Source organism: Lissotriton helveticus, chromosome 4_1 (assembly GCF_964261635.1).
Source record: "Lissotriton helveticus chromosome 4_1, aLisHel1.1, whole genome shotgun sequence".
NCBI classification, from domain to species: domain Eukaryota; kingdom Metazoa; phylum Chordata; class Amphibia; order Caudata; family Salamandridae; genus Lissotriton; species Lissotriton helveticus.
The window spans coordinates 1778286965-1778309197 of record NC_136063.1 but is presented as its reverse complement, the minus strand read 5'-3'; positions in this window follow the sequence as shown (position 1 = coordinate 1778309197).

The window sequence follows — 22233 nt, the reverse complement described above, 5'->3', positions numbered from 1 at the left end:
CTGTCCTGGCTAGGCCGCCTCCACGCAGTCAAAATGTCGATCCTCCCCAAAGTTTTATACGTATTTCAATGCCTCCCCACTCCGATCCCGCTACACTGCATACGGAGCTTGCAACGCAAGCTCACATCCTTTATCTGGGGTGGCAAGCGCCCTCGTTTCTCCCAGAAACTCCTCATGGCCCCACGTGATCGGGGGGGACTAGCCTGTCCGGACTTGGTCCTCTACTACTGGGCCGCGCACCTCCGATTTGTGATAGAGTGGGGGGTACGTGAGAGTGAAAAAGGGTGGCTGCACATGGACAGGGCGGTGACGGGATGCACTATTTGGGATTTGCCATGGCTCCACCGAGCGGCCCGATCCCGAAGTGCATATCTTGCAGTGCCCACGAAGACGGTACTAGACATCTGGGATGCCATCGCTGTCCCCAGGGGTCTTACTACGTTTCCGTCTCCGCATACTCCCATAGCGGCAAACCCTCACTTCCCGCCGGCCCATCGAACCCGGGCCTTTGAGAACTGGGTGCAGGGGGACTGTAGGGTGCTTTGCGACCTTTTTGACGGGGGCGCCTTCAAGTCGTTTGACCACTGTTGTGAGGAGTTTTGCCTGCAACCTGCAGCGCGGCTGCAATACGCCCAATTACGACACTGGGCCTCTGGAGATGACGTGTACCGGGCCGCGACGCGTGCCTTTACCCCCTTCGAGCGTTTAGCACGCTCCTTGGGGGGCTTGAAACGGTTGGTCTCCCAGATATATCACATTCTACAGCACCCGCCGCTCATCCTCCCCCATCCGTATCAGCGTCACTGGCAGGCAGCGGTCGATACAGATATTTCGCCTTCACAGTGGGCTGCGGTGTGGAGGGATATCCCCAAGGTGTATCGGAGCATCCCGCAACGAGAAAATGCCTATAAACTTTTAACTCAATGGTATTACACTCCCCTGCGATTCCACAAGATGTTCCCCAACGTTTCGCCGATGTGCTGGAGGTGTCGGGCTGCGACGGGGGATTTCGTGCACATATGGTGGGCATGTCCGCTCCTCACTGTCTACTGGAAGGAGGTCCTTAGCCACATCAGGGGAGTGCTGGGGTTCCCTTTGCCTGAAGCCATAGATACGATCCTGTTGGGTATTAAACCGTCAAACCTCAAGGCCCTGACCCGTAGTGACTGGATTATAACGCTACAGATGCTAGGTGCGGCCAACCAACTCATAGCCCTGTACTGGAAAAAGCCTGTAGCGCCTCCAATAGCCTCCTGGTTTGTGCGGCTGTGGCACGTCTTGGCAATGGAGCTCCTAACGGCACGACTCCAGATGCGCCACACCCGCTTTGAGGCAGTTTGCAAGCCCCTGGTGCGCTATTTTTGCTCCACAGAGCATGCACGACACATGCCCACTAGACTCATGACTCTACATCTCTTTGAGGACGCTATTGCACCTACGGATCCTATTAGGTTGCTCCAGTAGGCGCCTCTTCTACCAACTGAGCGCTGGAGGCCGACCCTGGTTGCCTGGCGCTGCTCTCCGCCCGCTGGCCTGCCCGCCACGCCTGCTATCATTGCCACCCCCCCTCTTTTCTGTCTCTGGCTTACTTCCCCTTTACTTTCCTTTTCTCTCTTTCCTCTGTAGCTCTTTTATGTTCTCATGGACCCCTGTTGGGTCGTTAGTGCTTGATAGGCTTGTTGCTCTCCCATTTCCTCCCCCTGGATTGCATTTAGGGCCTTCTCGACGCTGATCAACCTCAACAGCTTCCCCTAAGTCACGCGGCCGGTCCCTCTGGGTTGTAGGCACGGCGCTGTGTTAACTCCTCTGACTAAATGACCTCTGTTGCGCATTCTTCGCGGCCGGCCTCGGATAGAGGTTGTAGGCTTAACGCTGTGTGTTTGTGCCCCTTCAGGGGGTTTTGTTCCAAAATAAAACAGACTTGTAACAAAAAAAAATATTGATTACAAAAATATCGACTCCCTATACTTAAACAGGTAAGTACAATAATATCGACTCAAAAATATAGATGTAAAAAATATAGATGTAAAAAATATAGATGTAAAAAATATTATAACTTAAATTAAATAATTAAATAATATTAATATTATTAACAAAATACATTACATTACATTTATATTTTAACTATTTATAACAAATAAACTTAATTTAATCAATATAAACTTAATAAATTTGTACATATACATATATTTTCTTAAATACATTTTATTAGTATCTTTATTTAATTTATAAACTTTAATAATTATATAAAAATAAAATAAATACATATATAAAACATTTTGAATAAAATTAAATTTTCTATATTTAATTAACACATAAAAGTATTTAAAAATAATAATACATACATTTAATAACAAAATTAAAACATTAGTAGTTAAAACATTTGATAGCGAAGGGGTAAAAATTACTATTCCCTCTCCAAAGGGTGCAACAGTAGGGAAAGCGCTGGATAGCGTAGGGGAAAAAATTACTATTTCCACTCCAGAAGGTGCAACAGTAGAGAAAGCGTTGGATAGCGTAGGGGTAACAATTACTATTCCCACTCCAGAGGGTGAAACAGTAGGGAAAGCGTTGGATAGCGTAGGGGTAAAAATTACTATTCCGACTCCAGTGAGTGCAACAGTAGGGAAAGCGTTGGATAGCGTAGGGGTAAAAATTACTATTCCTACTCCAAAGGGTGCAACAGTAGGGAAAGCGCTGGATAGCATAGGGGTAAAAATTACTATTTCCACTCCACAGGGTGCAACAGTAAGGAAAGCGTTGGATAGCGTTGGGGTAAAAAATACTATTTCCACTCCAAAGGGTGCAATAGTAGGGAAAGTGCTGGATAGCGCAGGGGTAAAAATTACTATTCCCACACCAGAGGGTGCAACAGTAGGGAAAGCATTGGATAGCGTAGGGGTAAAAATTACTATTCCCACTCCAGAGTGTGCAACAGTAGGGAAAGTGTTGGATAGTGTAGGGGTAAAAATTACTATCCCAACTCCAGTGAGTGCAACAGCAGGGAAAGCGTAGGATAGCGTATGGGTAAAAATAACTATTCCCACTCCAAAGGGTGCAACATTAGGGAAAGCGCTGGATAGCGTAGGGGTAAAAATTACTATTCCCACTCCAGAGGGTGCAACAGTAGGGAAAGCATTGGATAGCGTAGGGGTAAAAATTACTATTCCCACTCCAGAGGGTGCAACAGTAGGGAAAGCATTGGATAGCGTAGGGGTAAAAATTACTATTCCCACTCCAAAGGGTGCAACAGTAGGGAAAGCATTGGATAGCGTAGGGGTAAAAATTACTATTCCCACTCCAGAGTGTGCAACAGTAGGGAAAGCGCTGGATATCGTCGGGGTAAAAATTACTATTCGAACTCCAGTGAGTGCAACAGTAGGGAAAGCGTTGGATAGCGTAGAGGTAAAAATTACTATTCCCACTCCAAAGGGTGCAACAGTAGGGAAAGCGCTGGATAGCGTAGGGGTAAAAATTACTATTCCCACTCCAGAGGTACCAACAGTAGGGAAAGCGTTGGATGGCGTAGGAGTAAAAATTACTATTCCCACTCCAGAAGGTGCAACAGTAGGGAAAGCATTGGATAGCTTAGGGGTAAAAATTACTATTCCCACTCCAAAGGGTGCAACAGTAGGGAAAGCATTGGATAGCGTAGGGGTAAAAATTACTATTCCCACTCCAGTGAGTGCAACAGTAGGTAAAGCGTTGGATAGCGTAGGGGTAAAAATTACTATTCCCACTCCAGAGAGTGCAACAGCAGGGAAAGCGTTGGATAGCGTAGGGGTCAAAATTACTATTCCCACTCCACAGGGTACAACAGTAGGGAAAGCGCTGGAACCCAAAACAATAAAAAACACAAACTATCACATTTTTTATTAAATTTAATTTCCAATATAAACATAATTAATATATACATTTAAATATATTATTATTAGCAAAGATAATAAAAAATATTTAATTACACATTTAACACTATAATATCCACCACACACCTAAAATTAATTACATTTAATATTCACTAATTAATTAATGAAAATTAAAGTATTTTTTTAATTAATTAATTAAATATTTAATTGACAGCTTTCACACCATATACACTTATAAACACCACAACACATACCTAAAATTAATTACACATTTACAATTAATAATTACTAATTAATTAATGGTAACTCATTCATAAAGTATTTAATAATTAATCAATAAGATTTTAATTACTTCACACCATTTACACATATAAACTCCACTACACACACCTAAAATTAATCAAACAATTAACATAGTTAATTAACATAATTAATTAATTAACATAATTAATTAATAATTGACTGATTGAAATTAATTAACAAATAATTATTAATAAATTATTAATAAATTAACACATTAATTAATCAATTAATTTTATATATTTAAATTACTTCCCAACCTATTCCCCTATAAAACCCACAACCCGCTACAGAACTAATAACACAAAATTCAACATAATATACATGAATAACTAATAGAATTCTACAACATATAATAAAATGACAAACAATTCTCATTAAAAACACTAAAATACATAACATTATTAAAAAATCGATATTTTTGTAAACTATATTTTTGTAAACGATATTTATTACAACTATATTATAGTTATCAATATTACTTACCTGTCAGTCGATATTCTGGTCAAACTATATTTTTGTTGTCGATATTTCTTCAAATCGATATTTCTGCGGCGATATTTATGTCAGACGATATTTCTCCGTCGATACTCCTGGTCTGCACCGGGCCAGCCCACTCCGCTCATGCTTATGGGGGGACGTAACAAGCTACATTTCTGCGTTCCTCCCCACTGGCTGGGGTGACATGGTTGTGTTCACTGTCCACTCCACTCCACACACCAGCGGGGTATGTTGACATGTATATGTGTGGGGTCTGCATACAGCAGTCTGTCCAGCACATCCATGCCACACTTGGCATTGTGTATATTCTCATTCATGGTCACTTGCCTTCTTTACACATGCCTGGTCCCCACCTCTTCCCACATCCTGCTATTGTGTGGTTGAGGTGCAATGCCATTGATAGCTAATGTACATGGCTGGCCCAGATTCCCACAGTAAGTTGTTCTGTCATGTCTGGTGGGTGTGCATGTTGTATGTGAGCTTGTGATGTGTGCATTTCCTGTGTTGTGAGTTGCATGATTGTAGAGTTGAGGTGTGTGGCGTGTTCATTTAGTATTGGCCAATGAGCAGTGCATTTCCGTGGGTGCCATCCTGGTGGGGCAGGTTGATGATGGACTGTCAGAAGGTGCAGGGCTCATGCACACTTCTTGGGAGTTTGGCAGGGTGGTTGGTGGGGATTCCTCGGTGGTCCAATATTGCCTGGACATTGGTGGGATATGTGCGCTTTCTGTTGAACTGATTGTGTACAATGTTGCTACGGGGCATAAGTAGGACATGTGTGCAGTCAATTGCCCCCTGACAGGTGCGGGAAGTCAGCTGTGGCGTAGATGCCTTGCTTGGTCTCCAGCTGTTCCTGCGCAGTGTGTGGGAAGTATATATAATGGGGTACCAACAAGCTGATGGTGTCATCCATGACCGCTGTGAGGGACTTGGATTGGGCTGGCTGTGTGACTCCTCCGACTCGTGCAGGTGTCTGCAGGTGGGTACCAGTGGCCAACTGGTGCATCACAGACAGCAGCTTGGTCTGCAGTGGTTGTCCGCTGTATTGGTACCGTCAGCCTGCATGCAATGGTGGTCAGAAAGTGGAGGATGGTTGATCTTTTTTGCCTGTGGTGGGCTACGACATTCTCTGGTGTTGGGTCAGTGAGGCTGTTGCATTTTCAGAGGATCGCTGACTTTGTCTGCGCTGCATCTGTGTTGGTCGGGGGGTGATGGGGGCCCAGGGGGGTGGTCGTGGGGGTGGTGGCGGTGGGTGTTGTGGTCCTCTTGGGTGTCCGGACCGCATGTTCAGTGGCTTCATGGCATTTTTGTTCTTCGGGTATGGCTCTGGGCTGGCCTCCCTTTTGTGGGCAGGATGCAGTCCAACTTTACACCGGGTGAGAGCAGGTGTTAGTTTCCTTCTGCTAATGTGCCTTATTGCATGTTTTGTGATCTCATTGCGGATCTGGCTGGTCATTGAGAATGTTAGGGTGTGGTGTTGTGGCTTTTGGCACGGGAACGCCTACTCTGCATCTCATTAGCTATAGTTGCGGGAGTCATCTGTGGTGATGTTTTTTGCAGCTGCTATCGCAGGTAAACTGGTGCTATGGGCTGTTAGCACCAGCTCCTGAATGGGGCGATACATTTATTGTGACTTTGGCTGCGATAAAGTGCTGTTAACCCCGCAATAGCTCCTTGAGAATATGCCCCATTATCCATTGGTACACTAGATGATTCCCAGCTACCTATACCAGTTATACTGAAAGTAGAGCCCAGGAGCCACAGGCAGAAGTCCACCCGACCTTTACATGCAGCCTCCTGGTCAACAGCAGCACTGACTTGATAAACATAAAAAGATGTTAAATAAACAGGCAAGCCTTAATTTAAAAGGTAATTTAGGAAAATAAGTAACTACGGTGTCATGCACTGCTTAAGGTTAGAAAACATCTTTATTTTTAAAGACATCTTGCAGCAAAAGCGTAAAAATATCATTACGTCTGTTCAAAATTCTAAAAGTGTATATCATTAACATGTAGTACATTAGATTATATCAGTGCATTCAGACTTTTTTTTAAATTATAGTTTTCAAACATGAATTTAGAAGCTTTCATTCTCTCAGTCTGACCACCCGCCCTGTGACAACAATGCCAATAGTGAACCAAGGGGCAAGTCAGTTTGTGTGTGAACACTTTGAGTAACCTGTGTTTATATTATACATTAACAACACTATGATTTATTACATCAAACACAGGAGAAGGTTTAAACAGCACACATCCTGAAGTCATGCATTTTGAGAGCCTAATATATGATAATGAAAAATGAGGGAAAGTTAAAATAAAGAATTGACTAGGATCCCACAATTTAGTTTAGTGAAGAAGCCAGTATTAATGGCATGTATTTGGTTTCACACTGTGCAATTCAGACAATGCTCTGATACCTCTGGGTCTAGCCAGCGTTATATAAATTACTCAAATCAAATAACCTCAAAACTGGTTTTCCTGAACGTTGAGACTTGAACAACATGACTGACGCCCGGTGGAGCTGCTAAACAGCTAATGAGAAGATTGGCCTGGGTTTCGCCCTTGACCGGTCACCTACCCAGCCAGACCTTGGGCACATGTCCTCCTTATCTCCCCGCTACTACTCCTTCCTCCACTCCCTCCTACTAATTCTTGCAACTTTGTTGATATGTACTGGACCTTACTATGCTCTTGTAACTGCTGTAACTTTTAACGCAACAATCTTAGATGTAAAGCACTCTGCTGCCCTCTTGGTTCAAGTACGCGCTACATAAAACTTTATTAAATAAAAATAAATAAACAATACATGCTTCGCTTCCCGTACATCCATCTTATTGCCAACTTGCCCAACCTTGCTGGAATTAATGTTGCCCTCCTTCATAACACAGACCAAACTTTGTGGGCCCTGGGAAAATGTTTGTGAGTACCCATGGTCTATTCTAATGAGTAATATCTAACTAATGATTGGAAAACCAAGAGCAGAACAATATGGGAATGACATTTAATAAAGTGGCATTGTGCCATACAATGTGATGACTTAGCATGTTTTTCCTTGCAACACATGACCTGAAACGTTGTACATCAGGGCACACTGACAAAATATCGACATTCTTAATATCCCAAACAAAAATATAGTGACCAAAATATCGATGTCAAAAATATCGACAACAGAAAATATAGATGTCATTAATATAGATTGTTTTCTCACCTTCTCTATATAGTCTTTGGCAGTAGGCCTTGTTCACATGCATTCTGGCTGCACCCCACTCCCCCAATTTCTGATCGGCCTTGGCGATCTCGGACTCCAGTTTGCCCAGGTCTCCCCAAGCCTGCCTCATGCACAGCTACATCCCGCTCCAGCTGTCTCCACACCCCATAGGATGCTTTTATGCAAATCCCCCTCATGACCCCACCTTCATAGCTTTCTACTAGATCACGTGACAGGAGGCCTACTCCCACTTCTCTTCAAAATAACGTTTTAATTCATCAGAAAGCGTGGCTACACATGGGGGGTCCGTCAAAGCGTCAGAGTTAAGTCGCCTCAAGGGTATTTCAGACCTGGCCCCTCCCCCCTCTACTCCATCAGGACCGAGGAGTGATCCGATAAGTATCTAGGTAGATATGTTATCCTGCACATATTCCACTCGAGGTCCATGGAGAGAAACAAATAATCCAGTCTACTGGAGGTCCTTGTAGAAGGGGTATGACAAGAGAACTGCCTAGTGGCAGGATTGCGCTCATGCCATACATCTTGAAGACACATACCTTTTCAGCATATCCGGTAATGTGTTGGACATTTTGGGTTTAGTTTGGGGATGCAGGGGTTCACGATCGAGGTCAGTATCATTGGTGCCCACAGTTATGGTGAAGCCGCTTCCATGAGGGCAGGGAAGAAGGACTCGCTGTCCTCATTAGGGGCATACACATTAATCATACACACTTCCATACCATCTAATCGCCCATGCAGGGTGACGTATCTCCCCTTTATGTCAACTACATGATGTAAGTGTTGAAAAGGCACCCCGGTTCCACCCATATGAGATCCCCCTTAGCAAACCCGGAGTAAGATGTGGCATACAGTTGTCCCCTCAGTGCTTCTGTAGGCACAGAATAGTGTCTCCCCAAATATGTATTTCCTGCAAGCAGGCCACCGCCACCTTGTACCTCTTCAAGTATGCAAATACACACCTGCCTTTTTCAAAGGCTGCAATGCCTCAGACATTCCATATTATTAACTTAAAGCTAGGGGTCGCCATTGAGTGCAAATATCATCATTCATACCACCATACATACAACCTGCCTTAAACCATGCATGCAACAATACCCCTGCAACCATCATTGCATATCCATTACCAACTCCTCCCTCCCCTTGGGCAATATCACATTTACCTCCACCTCAAAACATAATAAGGTGAAGGCATGTAGATGTCGCCCCATTTCCCTTATGTCAAACCCCAAACCTCATAACCCTATGGATAACAAAATTCCACTCCTACATGGATCACCCCCCCCCTCCAGTTTCTCCCTACAATAGTGGCTGGCCCGCTGGTGAGATACGAGGACAAGCCTCCAGCTCCCCATCCGGGTACCTACCACTGAGGACGGGCCCCCGTTAATTATCTCCAGTTCTTACATAGGTGCCTCCATCTGTCCTTGGCCTCTAGAGCTACCCCTGCATTCATTTAGTGATTAGTTCTTGCCAAGTGTCTCAAAATTACAGTTATTAAAAGTGGTAGCCCACCCCTCAATGGGGTGGATCCCCCAAGGCACAATCTGGATTCTATGTACGGTTTTCTTCTTTTCAATGATCCAATACCAACAAGAAATGAGAAGGTTGATCAATATTTCAAAAATGTATTTCAGAGTAGAAATGAACTTCAGTTTCAATCTATAACACTCAATATTCTTTTAATCTAAACGAATGATTGTTATTCCAGTGCTCTTATGTTCCAATGCATTTTGGGCATTTAGCCCTTCATCAGGGAAACAATCCGCGATTCAGAACAAATATATACAGTAAGGAAAACAATCCTGTAAGCCGAGACAGTATTTAATACTGTGCTCTGGATAAGTTAATGTGACATGTAAAGATCACATAAGAAGAGCTTAGGTTGTATTCATTAATAAAAAGAATACTGTCCACAAGTGAATTGTAATTGCGGAATGTGTTGGTTGACGTGAAAATTCAGCAAAAAAATAATGGAAATTGATGACATGCAAAGTTATTAATGATGGATGTGACAAAAATTGTGTTTCAAACCTTATGTAAAGATGAACGTGTAAAATTCATGAAGAAAGAGAGAAATTCCTGTCTGTGCAAACAGCTCAAGACTGGTGATACATGGGAACCCAGAGCGAGCTTGGCAAGTGCCGGTCTCCCCCTGAGATGTTTCACGCGGTGGTAGCAACCACTGTTCCCTGATTGGTTGGGAGGGCAGGGGGCGTGGTTTTAGTGATTGTTTAGCGTTAGGTAGCTTGGCGGGAAGGTTTTCTGTCAGTCATCAGTTTCAGGAAGAAGGCGGAGTTTCGTTGACATGCGCTCCTGTCAGTTTCTTCAGGAGTTTAACTTTCATTGTGTCACTGTTATGATGGAATCTGAGGCAGTGCGAGATACAACACATGTTATTTGCCAGGCTGGGAGAGAAGATCTTCAGCCTGTTGTTCCTGGCGAGGTGTGGGTCGGTTTGGGGCGTCCTAGGCGGAAGGCTGCTCAAGGGGTGGCAATGGCAGTGGCAGCGGCAGCATGTCTACCTGCTCACGCCAGGCCGCCTACTGATCTGCTGCAATCAGCCGGCTCTGGTAATTTTTATAAGGCACACGAGGAGTCTTCCCTTCAAATGCCGGTTTCTGACAGGACTGGGAGCGGCTGTGAATTATCTTCCAAGACAGCAGGGAGGCATTCTCAGGAGGAAGGTAAAAGGGGCAGAATGATTAGGCGCTTGGCAGGAGCTGCAAAAAAGGCTAAATCAGCTCCTTCTTTATCTCCTGGGGGGCAGAGACGTAGGAGGGGTTTTAAAAATGTTATTGCTACAGTTTTGAATGGCAAAGCCAATTCTTTTCACAGTTTGCAGGCACAGGCAGTTGTTAAGCACCACCTCACCTATTAATAAAGAAAATGTAATTCCTCAGGTTAAGTTTGAGCAGAGGTCTTTCTCACTTGTGGCATACTCAAGTGACAGTGAGGAAGATTGTTTGCCAGATTCAAAAAATGTTCTAAATTTTACTGCATTTTTTAATGACAAAATAGCTTTTGAGGGGGCACATTCTGAGGCTTTATTTCCTATGGAGAGATCCGATTTGGCTGCAAAGTTTAAGTTAGACAAGCAGTTTTTCTATGGCGCAATACCTGATTTTCACGGATCTTGTCGGATGTACCATGTTACTCCGCATACTTTTACTCCGCATACCGTTACAACGCGACTTTTACAACGCATACCATAACAACGCATAGCGCTTTGGGGTGCTGGATAGTGGTAAGTATAATTTACTATTCTAACTCCAGTCCCCGTGGACCCTAGGGAAGGTGTTGGATAGTAAATTATACTTATTCCCTATCCTAGAGCGCCCCCCAGCGCTATGCGTTGTAATGGTATGCGGAGTAAAAGTCGCGTTGTAATGGTAGTGCGGAGTAAAAGATGCGTTGTAACGGGTGTATACCATCTTGTCAGATTTCAGGCTCCGATTTTGACAGATGAGTGGGGGAACAGGTTATTCATACTACGTAACATATCGGTATTCCCCTTGGTCATAGGCACATAGATGTTTCGGTTTACTCTTTAAGAGACAGTAACTGCAATACTAAGTACAGTCCATTTCATATTTTGACTCGGATTTAAGTGCACAGTCTGCTCAGTGGGTCTGGGTCCCTCATTCAGATTTAGCCTCTTCGGTGTCTAACGGCGCTACACGACAGGTAGGTTTTAAGAAATCGGGTTTTACACACTCTTCAGGCTTAAGCGGCTTGAAGGCTCAATTTTCTGTTCCTTTTAATATGGAGTCTAGTGTTACCGGTTGTTTGTCTGTGGAGCAGGATGTGGCTTCAATAATGGAGACTAATAGTCAAAGAAGATCTGGAGCGGATGCTTCTTCATTGGCGGAACAGTTTAAACAGATGTCAGCACATTCTTGAAGGTTGTATGATGGGAGGGTGGGTGATGGAGAAAAGCTGGGTGTGAGCAGCGGTTTGGTATCACATGAGGATATGTTGGATAATTTTGATGTTGATGATGATATCGAAGAAGGGGAATTAAAGGAAGTTGATGATGACGAGATTTTGAAGGCTTCACATAAGAAATCTGGGGTGTATAAGGGTTTGTCAGGGAAAACAAATGTTTTTAGTACTTTACAGACGTCTATGGCGGACAAGGCATCGACTAGAGTGGACAAGTACTCGTCTAGAGCGGACAAGTCGTCATCTAGAGCGGACAAGTCGACGTTTAGAGCGGACAAGTCATAGGACCAAGATCATATGAGCGGACCTCGACAGCGAGACGATCCTAAAGAGTTTCAGAAACGTTCCTCCCAATTACCTTCAGGTAAGGGGCAATGGTGGAATTCATGGGATCAATCTGATCGCAAGGAATGTAACGTACGTTCTATTGGTGTGGGTGAAGAGTTGGTGGATACTGAATTGAATTTTCAAACAGATGTGGTGTTAAAGAACACAGGTACACAGGTCACAGAAAAAGTTTGTGGTGTAATGAACAGTTCAATTCAATCCAAGAAAGTTTTAGAGATTGAAAATGCTGACAAAACTGATAAAGTAGAAGATCAGTACATACACAAAAAAACTGCCTTATATGGGTTTTGTAGACGTTTTAAAGCTTTTTCATAGGGATATTCAAGCCAAAGAAGGATCTAAGGAGGAGGAGTTGGAATTAGCTAGGAGGTCCAGGGTTCCGAAAACTGTTGATAATTGGACATCGGCTGTTCTTATATATGCAAGCGTATACTGTGAACGTCATCAGGATCGAGCAGGAGGGTTGTTCAAATTTATGGATATAATTCAGAAAGCACAACTGCAATTTGGAGGTTACGCCTGGTTGAGCTATGATGAGGAGTTTAGGGCCAGGTTAAGTTTATTTCATGACAAACCATGGGGGACAAAGATTCTGAATTATGGGTACAGTGGATGTCTTCCACTCATCCTCCGGCCACGACTCACACGGCTAGTGGTTTACTGATCACTTATCGGCCCTTTCTACCGCGTCCTGCCCAGGATGGGGCGGGTTGGCATGGTAGGGGACAAACATTGGTCACAGGGGCATGCTGGAATTTTAATAGAGGATTTTCTAACAGACAATGTTGTCGGTATTGTCGGTACAAAAATGATTGTTCCCAATGTGGAGGAAAGCACCCTATCACCCAATGTTTTGGGGGAACAAAATTTGGAGATCAAGGTAGATTCCAGCGAGCAGAGGCACAACATTACAATATGTACCAAAGGGCTCCTACACCAATTACATTAGATGTTTTGGGGTATTGGTTGAGTTTGTATCCCGATGTAGGTGCGGCATCTAGTTTGTACTGGGGTTTCAAAATTGGTTACCAGGGGCCCCGTCGGAGCCAATTCTTTTCACAGTTTGCAGGAGCAAGGGGCGTTTTTGTCACAGAGGCAGTTGTTATGTACCACCTCACCTATTAATAAAGAAAATGTAATTCCTCAGGTTAAGTTTGAGCAGAGGTCTTTCTCACTCGTGGCATACTCAAGTGACAGTGAGGAAGATTGTTTGCCAGATTCAAAAAATGTTCTAAATTTTACTGCATTTTTTAATGACAAAATAGCTTTTGAGGGGGCACATTCTGAGGCTTTATTTCCTATGGAGAGATCCGATTTGGCTGCAAAGTTTAAGTTAGACAAGCAGTTTTTCTATGGCGCAATGCCTGATTTTCACGGATCTTGTCAGATTTCAGGCTCAGATTTTGACAGATCAGTGGGGGAACAGGTTATTTATACTACGTAACATATCGGTATTCCCCTTGGTCATAGGCACATAGATATTTCGGTTTACTCTTTAAGAGACAGTAACTGCAATACTAAGTACAGTCCATTTCATATTTTGACTCGGATTTAAGTGCACAGTCTGGTCAGTGGGTCTGGGTCCCTCATTCAGATTTAGCCTCTTCGGTGTCTAACGGCGCTACACGACAGGTAGGTTTTAAGAAATCGGGTTTTACACACTCTTAAGGCTTAAGCGGCTTGAAGGCTCAATTTTCTGTTCCTTTTAATATGGAGTCTAGTGTTACCGGTTGTTTGTCTGTGGAGCAGGATGTGGCTTCAATAATGGAGACTAATAGTCAAAGAAGATCTGGAGCGGATGCTTCTTCATTGGCGGAACAGTTTAAACAGATATCAGCACATTCTTGAAGGTTGTATGATGGTAGGGTGGGTGATGGAGAAAAGCTGGTTGTGAGCAGCGGTTTGGTATCACATGAGGATATGTTGGATAATTTTGATGTTGATGATGATATCGAAGAAGGGGAATTAAAGGAAGTTGATGATGATGAGATTTTGAAGGCTTCACATAAGAAATCTGGGGTGCATAAGGGTTTGTCAGGGAAAACAAATGTTTTTAGTACTTTACAGACGTCTATGGCGGACAAGGCATCGACTAGAGTGGACAAGTTATCGTCTAGAGCGGACAAGTCCTCATCTAGAGCGGACAAGTCGACGTTTAGAGCGGACAAATCATTGGACCAAGATCATATGAGCGGACCTCGACAGCGAGACGATCCTAAAGAGTTTCAGAAACGTTCCTCCCAATTACCTTCAGGTAAGGGGCAATGGTGGAATTCATGGGATCAATCTGATCGCAAGGAATGTAACGTACGTTCTATTGGTGTGGGTGAAGAGTTGGTGGATACTGAATTGAATTTTCAAACGGATGTGGTGTTAAAGAACACAGGTATACAGGTCACAGAAAAAGTTTGTGGTGTAATGAACAGTTCAATTCAATCCAAGAAAGTTTTAGAGATTGAAAATGCTGACAAAACTGATAAAGTAGAAGATCAGTACATACACAAAAAAACTGCCTTATATGGGTTTTGTAGACGTTTTAAAGCTTTTACATAGGGATATTCAAGCCAAAGAAGGATCTAAGGAGGAGAAGTTGGAATTAGCTAGGAGGTCCAGGGTTCCGACAACTATTGATAATTGGACATCGGCCTTTCTTATATATGCAAGCGTATACTGTGAACGTCATCAGGATCGAGCAGTAGGGTTGTTCAAATTTATGGATATAATTCGGAAAGCACAAATGCAATTTGGAGGTTACGCCTGGTTGAGCTATGATGAGGAGTTTAGGGCCAGGTTAAGTTTATTTCATGACAAACCATGGGGGGACATAGATTCTGAATTATGGGTACAGTGGATGTCTTCCACTCATCCTCCAGCCACGACTCACACGGCTAGTGGTTTACTGATCACTTATCGGCCCTTTCTACCGCGTCCTGCCCAGGATGGGGCGGGTTGGCATGGTAGGGGACAAACATTGGTCACAGGGGCATGCTGGAATTTTAATAGAGGATTTTCTAACAGACAATGTTGTCGGTATTGTCGGTACAAAAATGATTGTTCCCAATGTGGAGGAAAGCACCCTATCACCCAATGTTTTGGGGGAACAAAATTTGGAGATCAAGGTAGATTCCAGCGAGCAGAGGCACAACATTACAATATGTACCAAAGGGCTCCTACACCAATTACATTAGATGTTTTGGGGTATTGGTTGAGTTTGTATCCCGATGTAGGTGCGGCATCTAGTTTGTACTGGGGTTTCAAAATTGGTTACCAGGGGCCCCGTCGGAGGAGATGGGCTGACAATCTCAAATCTGCTAAAGAGTTACCTCTGGTAGTACAGCAGAAGCTTAATGCAGAGCTTCAAGCAGGTAGAATAGCTGGAACCTTTTTAAAGACCCCTTTTGCAAACTTGACCATGTCGCCTCTGGGAGTTGTCCCCAATAAGAAAGAAGAAAAATATCGTTTGATTCACCACTTATTCTGGCCAGAGGGTCAATCTGTCAATGATTTCATTTCTTCCTCAGACACCAGTGTGACTTACGCTTCAGTGGGCGATGCGTTGAAGTTGGTGAGGTCAGTGGGAGCTGGTGCACAGTTGGCAAAGAGCGATATAAAATCCGCTGTTCGCCTTCTGCCGATCCACCCTTCTGCTTTTTAATTATTGGGCATGTTTTTTGATGGTGCCTTTTATTTTGACAAAGTTCTTCTCATGGGATGTTCTGTCTCTTGTGCCTTATTTGAGAAATTTAGCTCATTTTTACAGTGGTGTTTTAACCAAGTTAGTGGACATGCTCTAGTTTGTCATTACTTGGATGATTTCCTCTTCATCGTTGCTAAACAATCTAATCAGTGCAGTCCAGTGTTGCAAAGCTTTCAGGACATAACTCAGGAATTAGGTGGACTTAATTGACATGATAGCCAGATTGCCGGCAGAAAAAGTGCTTGAGATACGGTCCTTTTTGTTATATTTCATCGATCAACCTAAACTGGAGCTGAGGCAAGTCCAACGTTTGCTGGGTTATATACATTTTGGCTGTAGAGTGGTCAGGGCAGGCTGGACTTTTTGCAGGCATCTTGGCATGTCCATGTCTGGGGCTTACTGTCTGGATCACAAAGTTAGGATTTCAAAGGCTGTTAGAGAGGATCTACTTATCTGGCTGCGGTTTTTGGATGACTTTAATGGAGTGTCGCTGTATTTTGTGGATGAAAATTTTTTGTGGCAGATTCAAATATTTTCGGATGCATCAGGTGCAAATGGATTTGGTTTGTTTTGGGAAGGTCGGTGGTGTGCAGAAAGCTGGCCCTCTCTCTGGCTGACGCAAGGACGTAGTATTGCCTTTTTGGAATTTTTTCCTTTGGTTGTGGCCTTACTGGTCTGGGGTAAGGAATTTCATGATCGTTCTGTACTCTTTCATGTTGACAACATGGCAGTGACAGAATTAAACAATAAACAGATTGTGAAAGATTTGAGAGTATTACGCCTTTTACGTGCTTTTAAGCGTCAGAGTCTGAAATTGAATACCGTTTTTAAGGCAAGACATATTCCTGGTACTGATAATTCCATAACAGATGCTTTGTCTCGCTTTCAGTGGCAGAGATTTCTCAGTCTGGCACCAGGGGCAGATTGCATCAAGACAAACATCCCTCGGAGCATTTGGGAACTTGGGGAATGAGGATCGTTGAGCTAGTGGAAAAAACAATAGCTCCTTCTACCAAGAAAAAGTATCAACAAGCTTGGTTGGAATTTTTAAATTATAATAATTTTGATTTTCAGTCTGAAAAGGTGGTCAGTAATGAAGAAAGGGTTTTGGACTTCATAATATATTTGATAAACAAAGGTTTATTACACACTACAATTGCAGGATAACTGGCAGGTGTTTCTTTTTATGGGCAGTTGTGGTTGGGAGATGACCCAGTTACAGGAGTGTTAGCAGGAACATTTTAAAAGGTCTCAGCATAGAGAAGAAACCTCAATTTCCTTAAGGGAACCAGTGTCTTTTGACTTATTACAGTTGATCGTGGAGCAGTTACCCTTTTGCTGCTATAATGATTGGGAAGTATGTTGTTTTTGTTTATGCATGATTTGGTTCTTTTTTGGGGCTGTTAGGGTCTCTGAAGTGTTAGGTTTATGAGGTTTTTCTGGTTTATGCAGTGATGATATTTTATTACAAGTGCAGAAACTTAGGATTTGGTTGAGGGCTTCTAAAACTGATTAGTTAGATAAAGGTGTTTGGATACACTTAAACAGAAGCAGGGTAGGAGGATGCTGTCCAGTTGGTGATTGGGAGAGTTTTTCTAATTTAGTTAGTTTCAAGCCGGGAGTAATATTTTGTCACATGGATGGATCTAAGATTTCTAGTTCTCAACTGCTGGCAATTTTAATGAAGGCCCTGGTTAGGTTGGGTAAAGACCCCCTCTTGTTTGGTACACACTCTTTTCGCATTGGAGCTGCCACTGAAGCATCAAGGTTGGGTTGGGCATGGAACGACATTCAGAGGATTGGGAGGTGGAAATCAGCTTGGTATGCCCGTTACTTTAGAAAATGAACTCTCTCCTTTTTTCCATTGTTAATTGTTGTTTTTCTAATTAGGTCACGTGCAAGGCCCATTTTCAAGAAAACAAAATACTATAAAGTGGGCTGCTTTAGTTGCTGAAAAACAAATTTATGGAAGATCTCTGGGACTCCCAAGTGCTAGACACAAAGTCTTATGGAAAGGCAAGAGTGGCATGAGGTGGGAGGGTTTATTCCCTATGCTTTCAGAACTTTTTTCTTCTAGGGGTTCTCCTGACATGTTGATAATACATTTAGGGGAAAATTACTTAGTGTCCCTATCTGGCTTGACACTTATTAAGATAATGAAATTGGACCTCGCCATCATTAAAAACAATTGGCCAGGCACATGTCTAATTTGGACTGAATTTATTTTCAGAAAAGTCTGGAGGGGGGCTAGAAGTCATGCTGCAGTTGAGCAGGATAGGGGGAAATTCAATCGGGCCATGATTGTTTTTTGCCACGCTATGGGGATAAAAGTTTTGACTAATTGTAACAAGACCAAAGCAGAAGGACATTTGTTTAGAGAAGATGGCATGCACTTATCTCAGTTAGGTTTTGCCTATTACTTAATGGAATTGAGAGATATGCTTGGTAATTCGTGGGGTGAAAATTTATGGTGTAATCCTTCTTTATAATTTGGTACATTTTTTCAGCATAAGTGGGGAGTGGGGCCAGGAAAACTCTTTGGTTTTCCTGGGTGGCGTTTTTGGGGGGTGGAATGTCTTGAGCGCCCTTATCCATCCCTCAGGGGGCCGGGGGGGGGAAGGAATGACACAGGGAAGGGGAAGAGAAAATTGGTTTTTTTCGATTACATGGGGGTTCTTTCAAGAAAAAGTCATTTGGATCTGTTGGGGACAAGTTTCTTGCAAAGTTTGGGGATTTAAAGTAAATATTGTGTAGTCAATTTATTTTGCAAGATGTTTTGTTCATATATCCTACCTGTCTTAATAGAGTGGCCTTTCTTTCTATGAAATTATTGGGGTTTGTGATTACTGCGCGATGAGCATAAGCGAGCATTAGTGGACAAGTGTGGCTCAATGGTTAGAGGGGCAGACCCTGATGCAGAGGTCCGGCTCGGAACCAGGGTTGAATTCCCGCCTCGGCGGGTCTTGTGCTCAATTTCCTCGGACCTGATAATTCTCGCCTCGGTGCCTATTCTAATCATGGGTCCCACTCTGCAACGCTGGGCAATAGCTTGCTTAATCTTCACAACGGCCCCAACAGCGCTGGGATGCCTGGCTTCACCTTGGGGGTGCCCAGGAGTAGACATTTCACAGGGAAAAGTCAGAAAGGGTTCCACAGAGGTATGCGTACAGCGCCAGGAAACCCCAGTTGGGGTATAAGTGCACTTTACAAGTACAAATTAATTTAATCAAATTCATACGTGCTAGGAACATGTTGTGTTCCATGACTAGGCAGAAGCTTTAATAGGTGGTGGAGTCATCTAAGTCCGAGTCATGCTTTAAAGTGGCAAATCAAAATGGTGAAACTATTCCACGGAACCCGATGTGAGGAAGTACACCAGCACCAGACGAGTCCAGCAGTTCAGGTGTTAAGCTTTTGGATACTTACACAAGCAGTGTGTATTTGGGATTTGGGATCAGGTAGCGAGTGCCTGTGGTTCCCAAAGTCCGTTAGGTGTAAGAGCAGTGAATGCGGACGAAACACGATTATAGCTTAAGTTTCTGGGTATAACCATAAACAAAGGACTCGTGTGAGTGTGGTAAAGAAAGAAAAAATAAAGAAACGTGGCGGCCATGTTGGAATCAGTTAAACGAGTAAAAACATGGAAAAAACCCAGTGGTAGTAAAAAAGAAACCCGAAACTTTGAACAAAGAACGTGTGTATATAAAACTAATTAGTAAATTTAGAGGAATAAAGAGGTAAGAACAATGAGGAAAACACTAGTTGGTATCTCAATGAATGTGTATCAGTGAAAAAACAAGAGAATGGAGTATATGCATTCAGACGATAGGGTGCAGGTAACACATAAGAACCAGTGGGAAAAATCAGTACGAATAATGTGAAGTAAATTCACAATGTATATTCATCTGAAAAAGACGAAAAATCAAGGCAATAAGTACATGATTGTAAAAAAATCAGTAAATAAGGGCTATAATAATATAGAAAAAAGTATTTGGTGTGACTTGCAGTGTACATTCATCACATGGATTGTACCAGCGATTGTAGTGTCCAATCAACCAACGAAGATGCTCGTTATAAGTAACACTGAAATTCAATTCTTTCATTCATCCCATGGAGTTTCAGTGCATCAAGATGTCTAATCCAAAAATTCTCTCTTTGTAGCAGATGATTGTTATTATCTATCCCTTCCACCATGGTGACAACCTCCAGAACTTGACATTTCAGTTGGCAAATGTTGTGGTTATGTTCAATAACGTGACCAGCTACACAGATTACAAATTTTGAGCTCGGATGTTGCTTTTATGTTTGTTGATCCTTGTTTTATTTTTTCTTTCTGTCTTTGATCTGACATATACCTTTCTGCATTGGCATTTCAACTGGTAGATCAAGTTCATGGAGTCGCAAGTGGCTGTTACTGTCAAATCGATCTTTGCTCCCCTTTGAGTGATTGTTGATGAAAACTGTCAAAATGGAGTGTGTTATTTCTGTCTGGTTTTTTTTCTGAAAATGTCAGTCTCTAGACCATTTAGAGTTTTTTTGATTTCCACATCCAGGAATGTAATTTGATGTTCTTATATGTTGTATGTGAATTGGATCCTTTCATTGATTTGGTTCAGTTCTCTTAGAGCATTACGCAGTTCTATGTACGGTCCATCCCATAAGATGAAGATATCATCTATAAACCTTAGAAATAGTTTGATGTGTGTTGTTCAGGTGTTTTTGGATAAAATGTTGACTTCCTTGAACTTACTCATGAAGAGGTTGGCATAGGCTGGTGCTGCACAATTGCCAACTGAAGTGCCCGTCAAATGAAGGAACCATTGGTTCTTCCATTTAAAATAACTTTTATATAGCATGAACTGTAGTAATTCCGTAAGAAATAGTTGTAAATCCACATCGGTATAAAGTAATGCATGTTCAATGGCTTCAATACCTAGTTGATGGGGGAATCAATGTGTATAACGACTTAACGTTGACTGTGCATAATAACATGGATTCAGGTTCTGTCAAAAAGATCTGATTTATTTTGGTCATGAAGTCAATGGAGACTCTGATGTAGGTACTCATTTTAACCACGCTAGGTTGAAGATACCGATCAAGTAATTGTCCTACAGCATCGCAGCTTATGGTAGTGAATCATTGGATCTATCGATCCCCAGTTGATCCAGCGTATATGTTGGACAAGTACCAAATGGGAAGAGTAGGATACCTGGAGGCACTGTACTCTAAGGCTTGGAAAGGACAATATTTCGGCCCCACAGCACACACAGTGGCAATATGGCACCAGGCAAACTCTCATTTAGGCTGGGCAAAGATCCACACCAAAGCTACACCACTGTGGTTTACCCAAAGACTGGGACTTTTAGGTCTGCATCCCAGGTTCGATAAATGGGACATCATTGGAATCTCTACAATAGGAGACTTGGTGAAGGAGGGAGCACTTCTTAAATTCGGGGACTTACAAAAGAAATATGACATGGTTCAAGAAGAGGTGTTTAGAAACCTACAAATCCTACATGCCCTCACCACTGCCCTCCCTGACATGACAGACTTTCCAGATTCGTCTCCCCTGGAGGACAGGCTTCTTGACGGACCGTTGCTCACCAAAGCCATGTTGTTACCATACAAGAAAATATGCAATAATTTACCCAATACATTCCATAAACTTGTGGCAGGTAGACCTAGGGCCCATTGACAACGAAGATTGGCAGGCGGCACTGATGTCCCCCCAGGAGGCAGTCATTACCCTTCGTTACTGACTTATTCATCGCAAGATTGTACATAGATCTTATCTGACCGGACTTACCTTCGTGAGAATAGGCTCCAGGATGAGTTCACTCTGCCTTCGGGGCTGCCAACAGGATGCAACTTTTTATCACAATGTGGGACTGCCGGGGGTGAGACCTCTGTGGGAGGAGGCCACGGGCCACGTTCTGGAAGCCCTTTGGAAGGAGCTCACCCTTACGCCTAGGCTAGAACTCTTCAATATGTAGGAACAGACTGACCTGACAGACATAGGAGAACAATTTACAACACTGAGATACACTCTGGTTAAGCGTGAGATCGCGGGTAGGTGGGGGTGGCGGACAGACCTTCACTCAGAGTATGGGTCAGAGGATATGACAAATTCATGATAGTAGAAAAAGAGGTGTTCAAAGCGAGAGTGTGTCCTCAGAAATGGGACAGAAAGTGGGGTGAGTGGAACGCCTACCGGGGTGACCTATGTATTTCCCCATCAATAGAAATGGAACTGCAAAGCACTGGAGAGTGACACTTGAATGTACCCTGATTGTAACTGATGCCTTTCCTAGATGACTTCTATGTAGTATGGAATATGCAGAACTGTTGATT